Here is a 22616-nt window from a genome sequence, read left to right as displayed (position 1 = left end):
CACTCCGCTTCTAATGTTCTCCTTGATGTACTAGCGTATCCCATTCCTTGAAACTGTCTGGTATCTAGAACATCAAGTAAAGGTCGTACTTCGGAAACACAAAAATCATAAGGCATAGCTAGGGAGTAAATCCTACGAAGTCCTTATGGGGAGGTGGCCAACTTCCTCAATCAAGATACTACAATAATAGGTCTTCCGGCTGGGTGTGTTGGCCACGACATCCACTTTACCGGTTATCGAGAGACCAATATTATAGTTCTTGGGAAATGTTCCAACCATCATATCTGCCTGAGATTGAGATCTGGCTGGTGTCAGGATATTCCAGACTCATCGAGTCTAGAAAGAAAAATGAAAGTTTGCAAAACAAATCGACGAGATGACGTTGCGAGATTCTCGGGAAATGAACTATGATAGCAAGCTCCAAAACATGAGCTGGTTCTGCTACACACATGTGAACACGTTGTCCCAGACAAACATTATCACATGGTAGTCTTACAATAAAACACTACCGAGTTCAGGTGGGGAACCATCATTAATGACATCGAAGTCTCCACGCATGGAAGTCCAAAGAGTTCACCTTGGACAGACTCCTTTATCTTTGAACAACTCAATCAGTGGCTTGGTGTGCTAGGATATACTTATGGAATGAAGATGATCAGTCTAACAGACCACAGAATTCTTCGCATGTGCATGACTGACTTGGGATGATTCCAAAGGAGGTAAAACAAGCCTTCTCAAATTCATGGCGGCAACTTGCATCAAGTGCACATGAATTAGAGGGACTCACTTCTTTTGTCCAAACATATGCTTCACGAACGAGTCATGAAGATAATGCTTACACAAGTTTCCATGACCAGCTTAATGTTCAACAAAATCATGGAGGAGATAAGGATGTTGTCAATGGGCTCAACAACAACTCATCGAGGTTTCCATATTAGTGGAATTCCACAATTATGTGAACAAGGTGATAGCATTGGTCAGACCCAAAGATATAATGGTGTATGCTCGAGGAACAACCACGAGTAAGACAACATTACGAATATTGTTGGTTCTGATTTGATTTGACGATAGCCCATACTCAAATCAAAGGTTTGGGTAAGATAATAGATCCAACAATTGATCACGAGGATCAACCAATAAAGATATCATCTATCTTCAACACACACACACACAAGATATCCCTTAAGATGAACTAAATCGGAAAACTTCCATCTTCCAACTCTCCAAGTTGTTGTTCAGCTTAGCCAACTAGCTCAGGGGTACCCAACACAGATTCTTGGAGAAAGGGTGGTTTACAGGATAAACCAACTTGATCACGAGCTCAACATAACAGTCAGGTGACAACCTGGTGATACTTTCGAGAAGATATTCGGAAAATCACGAACCACCGGTATGTTACTAAGCTTGAGAACAATCTTGCTTTTTAGGGCAAGACGATATGATCAACAGAGCAAGGTATTGACACAATCCTAACTCATTGATCAGAGGGTGCACCAGAAATAAGGACTAGGTAGCACGAATAGTCTTAGAATGATGATTCAAGAACCAACATGCTAAGAATGAAATTATTATCCTTTAACTACCAAGCAACAAGGTTGCTAGGAGTGTTGATTTCACACACCATGATTCACTTGTCGACATTCCGGTTGCAACAACACGGGAACCGAGAAATGAATAATGATGGAGAGAGGTATCACTGTGTCAAGAGTTCATAGGATGGTGTGCAATTCCCATGACACTCTTGATATAAAGATGGTAATACTCTAAGGTAGAACAGAGCAAAAGCAAGATTAGCAATTTGATCTATGGAGTACGACTGCTTTGACCCAATCCTGGAAATGGACAAGGTACTGGAGTTTGTTTCTCCTAGTTATTCCGGAATAGAATGGCTTGACGGACCACAAGAGTAATAGGCCTCGATAAACGAATGCACGCATACTCTTGACTATCAATTGATAGACGAAGGTCAGAATGCAACTAAAGAGAACAACTCAAAGGAACATATAATTTTCTGAGTTGTGGATGCATAGATTAGTATGTCGAGCGAGATCAACATTTCTTCCAGATAACCCATGCAGAGAGGTAGGACTGGCAGAGTCACGATTTATGAATGGAGATCTCCTCAAGAGTACTCTAATTGTGATCTTTTGATCCAATAATCATCTGCCATAAAGTGGTTCATAGTATTTGGAAGAAGGAAATACCACGAACTTCGAAGACTGATGCAAAGTTACTAATATCCTAAAGGAATTAGCAAACACTATCAACATGAAGTAAGTAGAGTGAATCTCAGGTTCAAAACCCAGGAATAGAATACCTACTACTAAGTAGCATCACGGAACGCTTTCGAGAATAAAGGCCAGAATCATCACACTGGGATACAAATCATGGCTAGCTTACTAGGTGACTCCCTAAAACTCCTAGGGTCATAATAGTAGCTCCAACATATATACCGAGGCAACAGAGTACCTCAACCGGCGATTAGTGTGCTTATTCTGACCAAACAGACACCAAAATAGAGGGAAAGGATTTTGCAATTGCATTAGATTATTTAGAAACCTGGGATGACTCGGACAGCATAACGGCTGTAAATGCTCAGAAAAGATTTGAGATATTCACAAAAATGGTGGCATAACCACTCAGAAGCACAATATCAAGGTTTCGAGATCAGCAGTTAATGTACGGAAGTAGTAGAAATTGAATAGAGGCTTAAATCCAACAATTCTATAAGTCTACGGATTAGTAACACGTCATCCTGATAGATAGATGAGAAGGCCTAGTTCTTAGTCCCCGTAGAAGAGAAGAGGATGACTCAGATCAGAGGGCCATGAGGTATAAGGAGTAAAAAGAGCCTTACGTTCCATCCCACAATCAATTCCCTTACATAACTAAAGCATTTCTAGACACAACTTCGACCAGTTTGGCTTGGTAATCCTACAGGCAGTCAAGCTCTGATACCAAAGCTGTCAGGACCCCGACTCAACGCCACATTGATCTAGCATGTAACACCTCATATCACTTTGCGGCCTCACGCGCGGTATTCCCACGGGTGTCGCCTTACCTTTTTCCAGGACCGTTTGCGCCTTTTGGCACACGTATATGATAGTGTCGCTAGCATCCATATGATAAGGAGCCCGGGCTGACATGGCTAGTCGTAAACCCAAAGTGGCACAAACTTACAGGGACAGGCATCCATGACCCAGCATCGAACGTGTCAGTCATCAGCGGGTGAATCCAGGCTGTAGCACTGGGCTAGCAGGACTCCGGTGAACCGGGCTGTAGCGGGCTAACAGGACTCCGGTATTCATCGCGTGACATTTCTCGAAGGGACAGACACAGGAACGAAGAAGGACACATGCCGGCCAGCCTAAGTGTTCCGGAGCAGTAGCAAGCTACCATGGCTCGGTGGAAACACTAGGAGACATTTCCCGGTAAGAGAGGCTACTAAAGATAAACAACTAGATAGTCAGATCCCACACATACCAAGCATTTCAATAACATACACACAATATGCTCGATATGTGCAAATACAACATGGCATCACAACATGACTCTACGACTCAAGTATTTATTCAATAGGCTCCGAGGAGCGAGATATTACAAACAGGGGTCTCATGACCCAACATTCAGAGCATACAGATCAAAACACAAGCGGAAGCTAATATGTCTGAGTACAGACGTCTACAAATGAAAGAGGCTGAGAAGCCTGACTATCTACCAGATCCTGCCGAGGGCACAAGATCGTAGCTGAGGTATCAAGCTAAACGTCGAAGACCACGCGGAACTACTAGCGAGACTGACGTCTCTCTGCAAAAACATAAAATAGGCAAACGTGAGTACAAATGTACCCAGCAAGACTTACATCAGAACTAACTACATATGCACCATTATCAACAAAGGGGATGGTGGAGTTTAACTGCAGCAAGCCAGCTTTGACTCGGTGGCTAACCTAAACTACGACTGCAAGTAACTCTTTTGAGGTGGCGCACACGAGTCCACATATTCACCATATCAATACACCACTATGGATCCGCTCCCGTCTCCCTACGAGAACGCCATCCATAGCACTCACGCTTATCTTGCGTATTTTAGGGTATTCACTTTCACTTGTCTATGAACTGTTTAGGCAACCCAGAAGTCCTTTTCCGCGGACACGGCTATTCGAATACATGATGTTAACCCTGCAGGGGTGTACTTCTTCATACATGTTTCCACCACTTAGCATCTGCACACGACATGTGCTCGGCAGACTTCAAGCGAAAGCCGACGTGGGTGTAGACCACGACCTACCTAAACACTCAAGTCTCTAGTCCAGGTTTATCGCCTATTCGGGTTCCATCCATGAGGAGATCCGGCCGGAGTTTCGCTCACAGCCCCAAACGATGTGAACAGGGTTCCGTGACACCAAACGGGCGCCCGGTATACCCGGCCATGTGCCTACCGCATCACAGCCCACCCCTACGGTCAGCGCTGTCCACGGGCTCCAGCATACTACAAACACCAGAAACTACTTGCAACTCTTGGACAGAGGACAAGGGTGAATAAGAAGTCGAGCGGGGTCATATTTCAGGGCCCAATGTATGGTAGTAGCTGAATCATGGATCACAAACACAGAGCTCAGTTCCTGAGGACGGCTTCAATGAGACAACCCACCATGTACTCCTACATGGCCTCTCACCGATACCTTTTACCAAAACGTGTTCACACACTTAGCTCACACACAGTAGGACATGTTCACACACCTCTGATTCATCCCCGATGAATCAGACCTGACTCAACTCTAAGCTATAGCAGGCATGACAAACAAAGATGAATGAGTAGGCACCACAGGGCTCAAGAAACTCCTACTCATACTAGTGGGTTTCATCTATTTACTGTGGCAATGATAGGTCATGCAGAGGATAAAGGGGTTCAGCTACCGCAGCAAGTAACAAATGACTCGTTGTTGTCCTAATGCAGTAAAAGAGAGCAGGGCGAGAGAGTAGGATTGTATCGGAATGAGCAAGGGGGTTTGCTTGCCTGGCACTTCTGAAGATAGCATTCAGTCTTCATCAGTGTCAACGATCACATCATCGGTACAGCATCTACCGAGGGGGAACAACACCGGCAAACACAGAAGAAACATGATCAATGCAATGCACAATATGATGCATGCTATGACATGGCAATATGAATGTGTTTTGGGCTAATGCACCTAGCTATGATTTAAATGAAGTTGGTTTGAATACATGATTCAAATTCCAACTCCATATATGGTTATTTAAATGCCCTTTATTTGTTTTGTCCAAAACAGAGGACAAACATTGTTCAAACATGCATGAAAATGGTACAGATGGATTCCTTGAATTTTTCTGATAATTTTTCATATATAATTTATTCCATTCTGAGTTACGATTGATTTTATATGATTTTTAGAAGTTTTGGACATTTTTTGAAAATATTAAATCTTTTAAGATTTATTTAAATTCCAGAAAGGAATTATTGCGTCAGCATGACCTCATAGTGACGTCAGCAGGTCAAGGGGCTGGTCCAGGTCAAACTGACCTGTGGGCCCTGCGTGTCAGTGTCTGGACTAACTAACCTAATTAAAATTAACCCTAACTAACTTGGTTAGCCGGGCGGGGCCCGCATGTCAGTGGGAGAGAGGGGAGAGTCAAACCAGGCAGTGGGGTCAACCCACGCCGGTCAAGGGTCAACGGTCGCCGGCGTTTAGCCGCCGGCGAATCCAGACGCGGCGGAGGGGCTCGGGGTACGCCCTCCGGCGACCAAAACAGCGGCAGCGATCATCTACGCGTAGCTGGTGCTCAGCCGCATCCATCTAAGCAAGCGGGAGGGGCTGAGGTCGAATGGGCTCACCGGAATCAGGCTCGCGGCGGCGGCCGGGGTTCGGACCTCGACGGGAACGAAGCTATGGTTGACGAGAGGACGAACGGATGCTTGTTCTGGGCTCCTGGGACCACGCTGAGCACAGACACGTGCTCAAACACGGGCGGCAGCAACTGTGGCCGCGGCGGCGCCATGGACGGCGGCGAAGAGCTCTCGGCTCGTTGTGAACGGCGGCTAGAGAGGGAGGTAGGGCACGGGGAGAGGGGGAAACGATGGTGGAGCTCACTGCGGGTGCAGCGGTGGCCTCGGCGAGGTCGGGGACGGTCCGGAGCCGACGAATCGGGCGACGGCGACCGGTGGGTCCGAGGAGGGGAAAAGCGTCGGGGCGGTGCTTCGGGGCTTCTCCGGTCGCGTGAGCCGACGGAGAGGACGAGGGAGGCACTGCGGAGCTCGGGAGCGCGTCGGAGAGGAGAGGGGGTGGCGGTGGCCGCGAGGGCAGCGAGGGTCAGCGACGGTGGCGCTCGGCCGGTTGTGTGCGAGAGGGACGAAGAAGGGGAGAGGCGATGGGAGAGGTCGAGGGGGTTCCAGGGGTGTCGTGGCGTCGCCTGGTGCATCGAGGAGGAGCCAGGCAGGCTGGGAGGGAGGAGGTGGCCGGGGCGTGTGCCGACGCGCGTCGGCCACGCGCGCTGCCTACTGGCGCGGGGAAGACGACAGGGGGAAAGTGGAGATGGGCTGGGCCGGCTTCTGCAGCAGGCCGCACAGGTAGGCGCCAGGTAGGTCTTCTGCTCTTTTTTTTATATTTCTGTTCTGTTTTTCTTTTATTTAATCTTTTGCCACTGTTTAAAAATCAAAACAGATTCAAAAACAGTACAAAATATCCTCTGGATATTTTTATGTTGCTGAATGGGCTGATCCAAATGCACATAAAATGTTCCAGGGTATTTGAAAGTATATTCTATACATATTATGAATATAACTCCAGATGCAACTAGAATAATGATTTAAATTCAGTGCTCAAAATATTCCTCAAAAATGTTCATTATTTTTGGTTTGGTGCAAACCCTTGCCAAAATATAACCAACAATAGTTAAGGCCATTTTGGAAACATTGAATGCATTTTCCAGGGTTCTTTGCCCCTCTTTTATTTAAGTTTTTGAGGCTTCCAAATTTCCTCAGTTCAAGTTTCAAAAATTTAAACATGATGCAAACACTAGGCAGCACCAGAAACTAGGGATGTGACATATTCTCCCTGGAAGATGTTTCTTACTAACCATGTAATATAACATAACTAGTTGGGCACTTGTCTGATAAAGCACTAATGACCCCTACGCCTGGTCTCCATGCATGCCCCGGTTGTTTCTTAACCGAGAAGGTATTCGGACACACTCCGGACTCTAGGGTCCCGAGGCTGAAGCGAAAAGGTCGGCAAAGACAAACGATCTACAATCCGGCTAGAAGGCATTTTACATGTCATTTCAAAATACATTGTCAAATCGACTGACTGTATTCCTCCTCAATCCCGTCTAACAGGCTGTCTAATTTACAGTCCCATTGGGAATATTTAGCGGCCAACTCTACTTGGCCGTACACTAAGCTCACAGGGATCTCCTTCTCGTCGGGCCCCACTGGTCCGACCTCGGCCATGTGGTTTGGATCCGCCTTCTTGTACCACGTCTTCACCACGGCCCATGCCTCCCTGGCCCCTTGACGGCAGGCAGATACTTTCCATAAGCGGAAGCGCTGCCGCGCTCCCTGAAGCTTTTCCGCAAGCTCTCCAAGGCCCTTGGGTAGGGAGAGGGACGGCCATAAAGCCTGGACGACGCCGCTCATCGCCTGCCGAACTCGTTCGAGCAGCTGCACCAGCTCGGGAAGTTGATCACCCGTTGATACAGGCATCTCCTCCACAGGGCGACCTGTGAGCACACCTACAGACATATTTCTGTCAATTGACTTCCTCGCCGAACTCTTCTTTTCAAAGGAGTTCGCTCAAGCACTTACTATAGATGCCGCGACGAAGCCGCTGATTCTCCTTCACGGAGCCAGACAGCTCGGCCCGAACACCTTTCAGCTCCTCTCCAAGCTGGGTGTGGGCATCCTGGAGTTTATTCCTCTCCTGCTTTACCTTCATCAACACCCTCTTGCCGGCCTTCAGCTGGCGTAGTAGGTGTTGCTTGTCCGGATCCAGTCCGGCAACATCTGCAATATCAGTGTCAGATTTACACGCACGCCGTACACCGCTTATCCTTTTGAAATAATGTGTTACCAGGAGGGGTCTCTGTGTCTCCTCCTGCGGCAGCAAGTGCGGCCTCAAGTTGGGCCTTGCACTCTTGCAACTCCTGGGACAACTGGGCATTCTTCTCTATAAGATCCTGCAAATTATATGATCCTTAAATCAGTTACTTTAACTATTTTAAGTCTCGGGGGCTACTGGCATATATAACCATTAAACTCTCTTACCCGTATGTCTTTTACATACTGCTCCGTGGCTCTGGTCAAACCATCTTGAGCAGTGCGGAGGTGCGTGTCCCCCGCATTAAAGGCATTCAACGCCTTAGGGGAGAAGCACGCGTCACGAAAAACTGTCCGGCGGAGCCTATGGTTCATGGCGCTCTCCACCTCAGGCTTGGTGGCAGACAGTCTGTCGGCATCCTCCGTTGGAGGAGTATCCGGCTCGCGCCTTGCGCTCGCCTCCCCCTCCAGGCCAGGCGTTGGAGCCTGGCTGGCAAAAGTTGGGTTGGCAACTCCTACACCCACAGTCCGGCGGGCACTCTTTCTCCTGCAAAGGTCATGAGCATTCAAACACTTCCTAGGAACTTTGTCCTAAATAACAATCGGGAGCTGTACCATTGTGGCGACGTCTCGATCCACGCCGCACTCCTCTTCCGCCTGCTGGGCCGAACTGACCCTCGTTGGCCAGTTGCTGTGGCCTCGGCCTCCTGCCCTAAAGGCGCCCCCTGCGAGACACCATGATACACGATGGTCAGAAACGCGCAAGGACGGAATAATGGTGTCAGGGCTTCGGTCACAATCACCTGGGGAGCCAGAGATAGGACGGGGTAGTCCGTTGTAATGGCGACTAGAGCATTGTCCATGATGAGTTGATGGAACACCCCATCGATTAGCTCCACCTTTATGTCCGGATATTCTTCGGAGGACGGATCAAGGGATCTTTCTGGATCCTCGGGCTGTGGGGCCGGGCTATGTATGCTCTCCACGGTCCGGCGCAGATCCTGCGTCGAAAACCATAAAAGTTAGATACTTAACTTTGAAAGCGTGGGTCGGATATATGAACGTCCGCTTACCTAGCTCCGAGGGTTGTTCGTGGAGAACCCATTCAATGGGCTCGTCTGGAGGAAGTCCTCCTTCTCCCCTATGTACAGGCCGGACAGAATCTTCAACAGATCTTCGGCCGACCCTGGCCCTTGGCAGCTATGACGAGTGGCATCATTCTCCTCGTTGAAATCCCACATGGGGTGGCCCTGTATTGTAGCGGCTGCACCCCCCGCATAATGCACATGGCCATGACTCCAATCATGGTCAGTCCAGAATGGGCCAGTAACCTTATCCGGCCCATCAAATAATGGACGCTCTTGTCTTCCTCCAGCTGGGGGCTCCGCGGACGCCAACTCAGGCGTTTCTTTAGAGCATTGCTGAACTCCGGGAGGCCGACCCGAACTGGGTCCGGCAGCGGAGCATCTTCTACATAAAACCATTCGAAAGGCCAGTCTTCGGACGCCTTCTTAGGGGTTCCGGATGGATGTCCGGTCCCGGCAATGCGCCATATTTCGGCGCCGCCCACTTGATATATGGACCCCTCATGAGAGCGGGGCACGAGGCAAAATAACCTCTTCCACAGCACAAAATGGGGCTCGATGCCCAGAAATAGCTCGCAAAGAGCTACGAAACCCGCGATATGCAGAATCGAGGCGGGCGTGAGGTGATGGATCTGGAGTCCGTAGAACTCCAGGAGCCCGCGGAGGAACGGATGTATAGGAAATCCGAGCCCCCTTATCAGATAGGGGACAAAGCATACCCGCTCCCCTTTGTTGGGAGTTGGGGTAGCCTCCGCTTGCTTCCCACCTTTGTAGGTGGCCAGCCCGGCTCAAACCGGGACCATAAAGGCTGTAGGAAGATATCCCTCCGCTTGAAGCTTCACCAGTTCATTGTGCGGGACAGAACATCTCCTCCAATCTCCGGGCAGAGGGCTGGGAGCGCGAGAAGAGGAGCTACGTCGACGGTCCATGATGGAATGGATTCTTGGTCAGAAGCGCTGCGATGAGTACTCGCGGAAGGAAGATGGTGTGATTTGGATCTGGATTCTTGCCTCTCTTATAGGCAGATTATTTGTGTAGCTAGGGGGTAAAACATAAAAGATACCCTGACTTTTTGCATTCGTGGGACGCGTGGAAGAGGGCCATTATTGGGCGTGGAAGCCAAGGAGCGCAACATTCATAAGGAAGCCGGACACTATTCGGCAGGCACATGGAATTTGGAGGAGAACCCGCCTTGCAACGCCGAAGACTATATGCGCGCTGGACTTACCGTCATTGGAGCCTGGTTCGGGGGCTACTGAGGGAGTCCTGGACTAGGGGGTGTCCGGACAGCCGGACTATCATCGTCAGCCGGACTCCAAGACTATGAAGGTACAAGATTGAAGACTTCGTCCCGTGTCCGGATGGGACTTTCCTTGGCATGGAAGGCAAGCTTGGCGATACGGATATGTAGATCTCCTACCATTGTAACCGACTCTGTGTAACCCTAGCCCTCTCCGGTGTCTATATAAACCGGAGGGTTTTAGTCCGTAGGACACATAACCATTACAACAATCATACCATAGGCTAGCTTCTAGGGTTTAGCCTCCTTGATCTCGTGGTAGATCCACTCTTGTACTACCCATATCATCAATATCAATCAAGCAGGAGTAGGGTTTTACCTCCGTCGAGAGGGCCCGAACCTGGGTAAAAACATCGTGTCCCTTGTCTCCTGTCACCATCCGCCTGGACGCACAGTTCGGGACCCCCTACCCGAGATCCGCCGGTTTTGACACCGACAGTCGTGATTAAGAAGACAATAGAAGACCAAGTCAATGCCAGTTACGAGGAGCCACCTTCACCCCATCACTTTAACAAGCGAGAAGTTGTTGAAGAATCTTCAGGCTCAACCCGGATTGTTTCATTGAACAACTACAAGAGACGTAGCAACACCTGAGGAAAACTCAGAAGACTGCATGAGGCACAAGGCACGACTACTGAGTCCGAGAACCCCTAGGGTAGGATGAGTCATGTACCCCCTATGCGTAGTCGAGTCCATATGATGGTTCAAATGAAACCATGTTGAGTGTTGCTTGTTCTTATCTGTTCGTGTTTTGATATAAGTTGCACTTTTGCCTTAGGCATCGTGTATGCGACTATATCACCTATCTTATCTTAATGAAATTGTGTGTGGCCTTTTTGGCACCTGTTTGTTTGCACCTGCACTATAGAACCCCTTTAAGCATCCCCCCATCTATGATGCTTTTCCCTCTCATCCCTCTCTCCTCAACTGAAGACCGGCAAGGCAAGGTACACCAAGGATTCTACTTTGATGACCAACTAGCACTGGAGACTTTTTGCTGCAGCCTCCTCGACCAAGAGCAGCCTAGTAAAGTTATGTTTACCTCTCAAGATTAGAAACCCATCCCTAGACCCTTGAGACTTCATGAGATAACCCCGCTCAAATCCCTAACCAAGTGCTTAACCCACAAAACTGCAAGAGAACCAGCTAAGCCTTCGTAACCTTGCACTAGTTCATTATGGAACTAGTGGACATAGTGAACGAGCACATTATCATCCTAAGATAGCACCAGAACTGACAATGCCATAGGGTAGACCTATTCGAGGATATTAAAATAGGACAAATGGCTTGATGAGTTTATATCAGAGACCTTGAGGAATTATCCGAGACTTCTTGGTGGATTATGAGGTTTTCATGAACTTCGTGGGATCATGTTAATAGAGTAGCATAGCATTCATTACCCGTGGAATAAATTGGATTTTGTAGGACAATTATGATCGCACGATGAAATTCTTGAAGGTATAAGGATTTGACTTAGCCAGGAGATATTGATAGAAGATAGCTGACCATGATATTTGGATTAAATAGGTGATCATAATGGAGTCTAGATGTTGAGTAAGTCTACATGGTTCGGATTAATTGGATTTATACTGATGATCTCAATTATGATACCATGTTTCTCGGTGGATAATAAACTAGGAGATTGGATTAATTGTCGGAGTTGATTTAGGGATCTATATAAGCTTAAGGTTGGAAGTTACATGACACCAAAGATGGGAATTGGTGGATTAACTATAGTAGAGATAGCTCTTTCAAGTATTTGGGGATTATAGGACATTAGAAGATCGTGTGGAACACCATAGACATTGGATTTGTAGTGGTTAATGGAAGTTAATGGGCTGTGGGAGTTGATTCATAGGAAGGAAACAAGATCTTAGAGTGGCTTACGACGTGTTTCCTTAGGATAGCCATGCATGTGAGTTTGGGTATGGTTGAAATGTATGATTTTGTTAGACCCCCTCTCAGGAGCCATGAGCATATGAATAACATGAGTGATGATTGGAGTTGACCATACGAGATGATTCTTTTGGTAATATGATGTGAAGACTAGGTAGAAGTATTGGCATCTCAGAAACTGTGCTCAAGGATGGGATGATAAACATTCACTCGCACACTAGAATCCTTGAAACCCTTGCGCCCTACCAAGCCACAACATGGTCGGATCCTGACCTTGGGCTTTGGCTCTAGATCGATAAGACCTTGGCCAATACTCAACCGTGACCATCACCAATGCCTCAGCCCACTTTATGTACCCCATAGACTTCATGGAGTGCTTGGACAAGTTAGTTGTCATCTTTCTTTGATGACATACTTGTCTACCCGAAGACGGAAGAACAATCGTTGAGCTGGTCAAGGAACATCTGAAGATCGTCATGTCTAGGAGGAAGAACTACACCAACCACCATCTTCAAGAAGTATACTTCCGCGTCAAAGACCATGTGTATCTGCAAGCCACTCCTCTCTAAGGAACCAAGCATTTCCATGACAAGGAGACCCACACCAAGATTCATCGCCCCCCTTCGAGATCACTCCAAGATTTAACAACCCCCTCTGAGATCACTACGAGACGAAGAGAAGACAGTTAACAGCTGGAGTTGCCACCTGAGTTACCTGATGTGCACAACGCTTTCCATGCATCACAACCCCGGAAGTGTTTCCAACTTCCTAACTTGCCCAATCTCTACGAGGGCATTGACCACCGAGCCATCGACCCCTAGCCCAATCTAACCTACCGCGAGCAACCCCTTAGCAACCTGGATCAAGCCGAATGTCATACACGGAGCCACACCATCAAGTACCTCAAGGTTCAATGGAGTACCACTCGGAAACAAAAGCAGTATGAGGACGTGAAGACTACCCCGAATCCAAGTTTCCATACTCCTTTCTGCGCCTAGTTTGGGAATCTCGGGGACGAGATTCTTGTAAGGGGAGTAGGTCTGTCACACCCTAATTTTCATGGCACAACACTTAAGATGATAAATCTTGATAAAGTGTGGGTTGACAAAAACTTTTGCATTATTTGACTTTTTATCTGAGTTGGTTTTCTCTCTATGTGTTTTCAAGTGCTCTTAAAAGTCAACATAGCTTCACCTTCTATACTTCCTTTCCTTGATCAAAAACTTCTGCCCAATGATCATACCATGTGTATAGTACAATATAGAATTTTCTTACAAAAATAATTTGGCCAAAAGTATTTTCTAAATTTAGTTTTCCAAAAAACCCTGAATTGAGGTTTGCACTGCAAGTACTTGATTTGGGTTATGAAAAATCTTTCAAAGAGTATGTTTGATTCCTATTAGGTATAGGACTCCCAAAAACCACAAAAGTATAATTTTAAAAGTCATTTTCCTATTTTATTTAAAAGCTTTTTCTTAAGGCCAGAAATGGTCTTTAATAGGGAAAAATTATTTTATTATTTCAAAAATATTTGACAAAATTTAGGGAAACTCATAGGACATATATTGTCCATATATAAGAGTTTCAACACATGGTCATGTTCAAAATATTGGACAAAACCTCCCAAACCCATTTCTGCCCATTTCAAGGATTTGAAATATTTCTACAGGAAATATTTTCATAAAAATCCAAGGAAAATACAGCAAGTCACAAATGCATATTGTGATCACCTTGCAAAGCCTCATGTCAATCCAGGTCATTTTGGTTCACCAAAATGCCCCAAAACCCTCTCTGACCAGAATCAAATTTGAACAACTTTGTACTACCAACTTTCTCTCCTTGACCCCAACTTTTGTGAGCATGTTCACATGACCAAATGAGGCTACTACACCAAGTGGTGCATCAAGGGGAAGTGATTTGCTCAACTAGATCTACACAAGTTCCTTTCTGCTAATTTCTAGGGTTTACAAAAGCTGCATTGGCAGCTTTGCCCAAATAAGCTCCAAATTGGTAGAAGGCCCTAATTATATGTGCCGTTTCACGCTGTTGAGTCTCATGCCAAATGGAGTTCATTTGCTTAACCAAACAAGCATCAAACACCTTCTTCCACTTTACCAAAATTCCATTTTTGACCACTTCCACTAATCTCCATGACCCTATATTTTTACCACAGCTGCCCCAGGTCACCTCCTACATCCAGTAACCCTCCCCTGGACATTGCTCAATGATTAAGGGGTGAAACACCCCCATTTACCTCCCTGGACAGCAACTTCTCTCTCTCCCTCAACTTCCCTCCTCACTCCAGTGGCCCCCAGGGCATCCAGGCCATATCCCACTTCTTTACTCCCCCCTATAGCTTCCAGACATCGGTGGCTGCGCCCACAAGGCATATAATATGCCATGGCATGCCAAATGCACGCTCCAGAGCGCGCTACAGTGCGGCCAGGCACTGGAGCCGCTCTCTGCCCAACGTCTCCGACGACCTCGGCTCTCCCCCACGTGCCAGCAGGACCACCTCGGCGTCCGCAACACGGCACTCTGCCGGCCCCCTCCTTCCTCTCTCTCCCTGCCCGTCCCACGCGTGGACAGAGCGCTGCCCAGCTTCGCCACTCTCTGCTCAAGCACGGGTCTCGCTCCGAGCTCACTCCGCTTCTCCTCTACCTCCCCAGCACCATGCACCATCCCCACGAGTGCCGCAGAGCCCTCCTCGCTCGCTCCCTTGGCCACCAGAGCCATCGCCGCGGCCGCCCGTGCGCCCCGTCCACGGTGCACCATCGCCCCGCCATAAAAGGCCACCCCGAGCCCTCTCTGGCCTCTGTTCGCTCCATCTCCCTCCTGTGCATCATCTCGACCATCTCACTCCTCTCCCTGCGCCCTCCATCCACCACCATGGCCGAGGCCTTGCCATTGGCCTCCGCCTAAATTCGCACCCACCATTCCTCCTCCTCCCCTCTAGACCGCACTAGAGCCCTCCACCACCATCGCGAGCCTCTCCCGTGCTTCTCCCTCTCCTTCCCATGGCCGTGCTGTCGAGTTCCATCACCACCGCCGGCCTCGCCGCTGCGGCCGATGATGTGCTCGCGTCCGGCCACCCTTGCGGTCGTGGCGCACCTCGGTGGATGCGGCACGCTCTCCTGAGCAAGCTGATGTGCTGGGCGCCGATGGAGGTGGCCGGTGCCGCCGGGAAGAGCGCCGGTGCCGCTCGGCCTCGCCTCCTCTGTTTCCCGTCACGCCGTGCGGGAGGTTGAAGGCGGCCTGTAGCTGCCCGGATCCGCTTTCCCCATGCGTAGGCGCACTTCTGGAAACCGCTTTCGACGTCACCTCCTCTGCCCGTGCAGCCGAGCCGCTGGGTCGGCCCAGTGCACTGTGGTGCTAAGCTGCGCCGAGGGCACAATTTAGGTATAGCCCAAATGTTTTTCTTTTTATTTTCCGGTGAGCTTCTAAAATCCATAGTTAATTTATTTCTTGTCCAAAATTGATGATTCGAATTTCCAGAGACTCCATAAATCATGTTCTATTTAATGGGCCACAGTGGACATTTTTTTTGTTCTTGGTTTTCACTGGACCTTTTAAAAAAAAGGTCATTTATCCACATAAGTCCACTTCAAAAATCAATATTATATTCATTTCAATTCCAAATCCAGTGAAACCAATTTCTAAATGTTTCTAAAATCATGCCTGATTTAATGGGTACTTTTACTCATTTTTATAAAAAGGCATTCTGTAGACAACTTGCAGATCCATTAAATCCCTTGTTTCCATCATATTGAAATGTTCAGAAATAAACACTGATCGAATTCCAATGAAACCACTCTGGTTATTTTCCATATAACCAGAGGAGTCCTAGAAAAGTAAACTTCGTATTTTTAGAGCACTTTTATTTTCTGCCTTTTTGTGTTGCTTATTATGGTTGCTTTCGACGATAGTTGACAAAGTAAAGGAAATGCTCGGAGTTGGACCAGAAGACTTGAAGACTCTGATGAACTAGGCAAGCAGCCCTTTGACCATGTCTATGAAACCCTTTTTATGCATGTCATATAGCACCATATTGTTGTTGCAACGGAATCATGATGAGGTGGTAACAACTTTGATGGTTCGCCACCGTACTTCCTCGTTGATACTCGCATTGTGCATGACCCTACCTTCTTATGAGGGTTATGCCAGTGGGAGTAGATAGGATGCTAAGTAGTGCTACGCAAAAAGGGACGGGGATATGCATGGTGATGGAGACAAAGTATTTTCAAAAGACTTTTCGAAAACCCCATCGGGTGCCACTTATGCCTGGGGGAGATGATGAGTTGGGTAGCCACTTGATGACGAAGTGGTGTACCGAGGCAAGTGTGTGTTGTTTTCAAAACATATTGGTTTTAGTTGCGACCGATATTCCAACCTTACATGCGCAACCACTCTACCCTTGTATGGGAAAGGGCATTATTGATTACCTAGGCCGATACTAGCTTGGAGCCCGCATTACTAGTGACGGGGGAGAGTTGGTGCTCTCTCTCGGGACGGGGTCGTGCCAGGTAGGGCGGCCATGACTGTTTTTATAGGGCACCAGATACACCATTGTGTCCCCTCTCGGATGTTACGATCTCGAGTGAGTCTCTTATGATGCACATCATGAGGATACGGAACAACGAGTGGACTCCTTGTTAGTGTCTTCGAGGGAAAGGTAGTGATCGGGTGCTTACCCCAGGTACTTGAGGTATCGCGGGTCGTGGATGACACAGAAGTTCCCCGGATCTTCTGGGTAAAGTGTGCAACCTCTGCAGAGTGTAAAACTATTCGAATAGCCGTGTCCACGGTCAAGGACAGTTGGGTAACCGCTCTTGGGCTACGTCCACATGTTAACAAACTAGTGTGTGTTTGGATAAGTGGGAAGATCTACTTGGGTCAAGTCAAGGTACTTGACATGATTGAGTTGGGTTGATGCCCACTCTATTTATGTTGATATCTGTAACCTGTCCTCATGGTTACTTGAATTCTCCTGATGCATGTCTTACAAGTTGTTGAACATGTCATTGCACTCAAAACTAGCTTTCTGCAAAAATTAACCTATATCATGCATTGTTGTATCTTGAACCAAAACATGGGTTGCTTGCGATTACATTCAAAGTACTCATTGGCTTTCCACTAGTTATTTAATTGACCAGGCATGGAAGAACAGTTGTTCGAAGAAGAGATCTTTGGAGACGAACATGTGAACTAGGACGTTTCCCAGTCAGAATGCCTGTAGGGTTAAGGTTGATGGCATGGGTTCTACTTATCGACGAAGATTTCCGCTGCTTAAGCTTATTTGGTATTCAGCCCTTATGGCTTTACCTATGTAAGACTTGACCATAATGGTCATAATTTGTGTAAGACGGTATGTGTGGATGTAAGACTCTTGTTATTCAGGTTCTGTGTGTTCAGTGAGCATTGGTCTCTGGGATCACTGTCCACGCGCATTCGGTGATCACGACTTATGAGTCGGGGTCCCCACAGCAGTCAACGCCGAATTCAGCGGATCTAAGTCCGGACAGCGGAAAAAGGCGTTCAAAAGAAATAATCAGGGACCGTCCAGTCTGGACCGCATACTAGAGTGCTCATGCAAAATTCATGGCACACCGGACAAACCAGCCAACCACACCAATAGAGACTGCTGGGTGTTCAAACAGGCCGGTAAGATAAACATCGAAAACAAGGACAAGGGGCTGCACAGCGATGATGATGATGAGCCCCGGCGTCCGAATACGGGGGACAAAAGAAATTCCCCCTAGGTGAAAACGGTCAACATGATCTACGCCACCCACATCCCCAAGCGGGAACGGAAGCGGGTACTACAGGACGTTTACGCGATGGAGCCAGTCGCCCCCAAGTTCAATCCATGGTCAGCTTGTCCGATCACCTTTGACCGTGGGGATCACCCTACCAGCATCCGTCATGGCGGCTCAGCCGCATTGGTCTTAGACCCAATCATCGACGGATTCCACCTCACGCATGTCCTTATGGATGGCGGCAGCAGCCTCAATCTGCTTTATCAGGACACAGTGCGCAAGATGGGCATTGATCCTTCAAGGATCAAGCCCACTAAAACTACCTTTAAAGGTGTTATTCCTGGAGTAGAGGCCCGCTGCACGGGCTCTATAACATTGGAAGTGGTCTTCGGATCCCCAGACAACTTCAGGAGCGAAGAGCTAATCTTCGACATCGTCCCTTTCCGCAGTGGCTACCACGCACTGCTCGGCCGAACCGCATTCGCTAGATTCAATGCGGTGCCACATTATGCATATCTCAAGGTCAAGATGCCGGGACCGCGCGGGGTCATCACTGTCAGCGGAAATATGTACCGCTCCCTTCGAACAGAAGAGCATATGGCAGCCCTCGCGGCAGAAGTACAATGCGGCCTCCTCCGACAAACCAATCCGGCAAGAGCTTCGAGCACTGTCAAACGAGTCCGGAGCACCCCGCAACATGATCATCATGAATATCAAGATCGTGATTAGCAGTCCGGCCTCCGCTCAAGCCCCTCCAAAGCAGCATTCGTGCCACGCGTACACAATTACACACTCAAGATACCATGGGCATAGGCGGAGACGCATCAATGACTCAGTCGATAATCCAGGTAACCGCTAAATACCTTCATACTCTTTCCCTCTTACCTTTCAGGACAACACGTTAGTGCATCATCCTCAGAAGAGCCAAATTGCCGGAATCATATGGAAGAGACATCCAAGGAGGCAATAGACGTTGTGCGCAGAAGGAAATATCCATGCGGAATCTATTTACGATCATTATACCTGCTTTACCTACCAGTACACAGCCTGACCCTGGATAGGACATGTCAAATAGTCCTATTTATCTCCTCTTAATGCATCCGTTGTAAACATACACTTAAACATATTTTTCGTCAATGGGAGATTATATACAGCGTCAACTTATTATCTTTATTTGAGTATTTTTCTCTTATAAGTGTTTATTTGATATTGCATCCGTACACCTTGGTATGGCCAGTTTGCGAGGGGCTTCTGATGGCGCCCCGAAGTATGGCAAACAAAGTCCGAACACTTTAAACAGTGCGGCACCCCGAACTTATAGCACTATATGCATCAACTCTGAATCATGTCTTTGGTCTACAGTTGGGATAGCCCGGCTCCCTTATTTTGGTGCCTTACGTTCCGTTATATCGGCTAAGGTAGCACAGGGAGAACTACTACGATTGTGTCCCGGTTCTTCTGGACGAGCACCTCAGTAGAGAAAGCCGAAAACTGACCGGCATGATGTGGCGAGAGCTGGTCGCTGTTCGAGAGGTACTAAAATCCTTAAAGATTTTCCGCTTTAGGCGATAAAGCGGGTTTGTCCGATCTAGGCGTATATAGCGCCCCAATTCGGCCTTCCGGATTCTAGGGGCTTCACCGAAATTTAAAATTGTAGATTTCTATGGCTAAGTGAAAGTTATAAAGCCGCATAGTCCGATTGCCTCGTTCGCTGCGCCGGACACCTCCTTAAGGGACCAAAGAATTGGATAAAGAGTGTCCGGGATTTCCACGAACACCCCAGTGCTAATCACGTGGGGGCAGAAGCCGACGACTGGCCTACTTTCAGGATTTTATAAACGGCTGCACAGAAGGTAATATTTTAAATAACAAAAGCGCTACATAGTGCAAGTAACTTCGTCCTTAAAATACAAACACGACAGAAGCAAATTCATTCAAATATGGTGTCCTTGGTACTTTTGTCAGCCATGAGACGAGCACCCTTCATAACGCCATCATAGTACAGCTCGGGATGGCGATGCGCCTTGCCCTCCGGCGACCCGTCCCTGACCAGCTTCTCCGCATCCATCTTGCCCCAATGCACTTTTACGCGGGCAAGGGCCCGGCGGGCACCCTCGATGCACTAGTATCGCTTGATCACCTCAAGCCACGGGCACGCATCCACCATCCGCTTGATCAGGCCGAAGTAGCTACTGGGTATGAGCTCACCAGGCCACATCCGGACTATGAAACCTTTCATAGCCAGTTCGGCCGCCCTGTGGAGTATGACCAACTGCTTCAGTTGGTCACTCAGAGGCATCGGGTGTTCGGCCCCAGCATACTGGGACCAGAACAGCTTCTCCATTGAGTTCCCCTCCTGGGCACGGTAGAACTCCATAGCGTCTGATATGCTGCATGTCAGATCTACGAATGCCCCTGGAGAGCTCCGAATTCAAGTAAGTAAAAGAAACGCCTCCTCCACATGTTTGCTTTGCATAAAGAACTTCTTGCCCGCTGCTATCTTCTTGGCCTCCTGGATCTCCTACTGTGCCTTCTCGGCTTCGGCCTTGGCTTCTTTTAAACTCATAAGGGCCTTCGCAAGCTCGACCTCTTTCGCCTTCGGATCATGCTCCACGGACTCGCATTTCTTGCTGAGGTCCTGGAGCTCTCGCTGCACCTCACCCACCCTAGCACTTTGCTTCTCGCGCTCCTTACACTCCGAGGCCGCCCTGTCTTCGGCCTCAGACAGCGCCTTCTTCAGGGATGCCACTTCGGCGGTGTCCCCTGTTACACGGTCATGACACTTAGGTGTTAGACCCACTAATTCTGCCTATCCTCAAATATATAAGAGCGGGAATTACTTACCCTTGTTCTCTTCGAGCTGCCTCTTCGCGAGGTCGAGCTCTCCCTGCGCCTGCTCCAGGTCCCACTTCAGTTCGGCAACCTCGGCAGTATGGGAAGCAGTAGCAAGCAACACATCCTACTTATTCACAATAATACTTATGATTAGGCTCCTGTGGATTACAATTGACCCTCTGCTCGGCTTTTCTTTCCGAACACCAAACAGAGTATCAGGGGCTACTACCTATTGGGTGGTAATTTTGCACATATTTATTACTTATCTCGAAGCCTGTTAGGAGGCTGGTGCAAGGTTTGGTTAGTCCGCTCTTGGCAGACGAAACCTTCCGAATCACCGTACTCATAAGAGTATGGTGCCCTTCATCTAGGGAAGCGACGCAAAGCGCTTCCAGCAGACCGTCAACGGAAGTCCGCGACACAGACGGCTCGCCCTCCCTAGCAAGGGGTCGCCCGCCTGAGTCCGGAACCATCGAAGGTTCCAGAATTGTGTTCGGCTGAGAGCTTGGCTGGCCAAAGCCCTCACCGACACGATCCGCGGGGATCTTGAACCCCGCGTGTCCGACATCTGGGACCCTACCTCGGGGTGTCTCCAGAGTCACCTCCCCCCGCTCTGGGAGCCTTCGGGAAAACACCTCCGTGTCATCCGCGTGTTGAGGAGTAGTGGCAGTCGGAAGCGAATTGATCTCCGAATCACTAAGGGATCCGGAGGAAGACACCTCGGGAAGGTCCCTGGCCGGACTGCACATATGTTCGGCATTACAAAATGCAAAAACTATGAAGTGAAATCATGATAGAATGCGGACACTGACGATCGCACTAGGGGCTTCCCCCTGGGCAGCCACCCCTCCTCACTATGAGTGGCCATGGTGGAATAGTCCGGAAGGGGCACCTTCCCCTTCTTGGACGCCCCAGCCTCCCCCTCTGGGGCGACTTTTCTCTTCTTCCCCTCCCCAGCGCGGGGAGGTGGAATTTCTTCTTGATTCCCCCCGACTCATCATCATCCGATGACAGGGGTATGACGGCCTTGCACCGGGGGCCTTTTCCGGCCCCCTAGTCTGCCTCACCGGACCCCTCATCCTTTCCGGATGGGGTGTCTTCTTCTTCTTCCTCCTCCCCTTCGCGGGAGGAGTCCGCCTCGTCGTCTTCGGACGAGGCTTCCGGCACAACCTTACGCCGGAGACCCTTTCGGATCCCCGGGACCTTCTTCTCGGTCTTCTTCTCCGGCACCTTGTACGGCGCCGGGACCAGCATCTCCGTCAGGAGAACATCTGCTGGGTCTTCTGGCAGCGGAGCCGGGCAGTAAACCTTCTCCGCTGTCTCCATGTAATCCTGAAATAAATATCCACAACTACTTAAGGCACTCCCATGAATATATCAGGGAAGAACTGGGTCCGGTGTCAGTCTAAGAACTCACCAGCCTAGGAGCCCGCGCGGCGTGAAGCCCGCGGTCCTTGGATGTCGGAGGAGGCACTTCGGAGGCCTTGAACAGCACCTTCCATGCGCCTTTGTGCATCATGTCGTAGAGCCTCTGGAGCGTCCGGTGCTCGGTTGGGACGAACTCCCATAGATTAACTGCCCACCTCTGGCAGGGCAAGATCCGGCGAACGAGCATGACCTGGATCACGTTGACAAGCTTGATGTTCTTGTCCTTCATGCTTTTGACGCATGTTTGGAGTCCGGCCAGCT

The sequence above is a fragment of the Triticum aestivum genome, chromosome 3B (assembly GCF_018294505.1).
Source record: "Triticum aestivum cultivar Chinese Spring chromosome 3B, IWGSC CS RefSeq v2.1, whole genome shotgun sequence".
Lineage (NCBI taxonomy): Eukaryota > Viridiplantae > Streptophyta > Magnoliopsida > Poales > Poaceae > Triticum > Triticum aestivum.
This window is presented reverse-complemented; position numbering follows the sequence as displayed.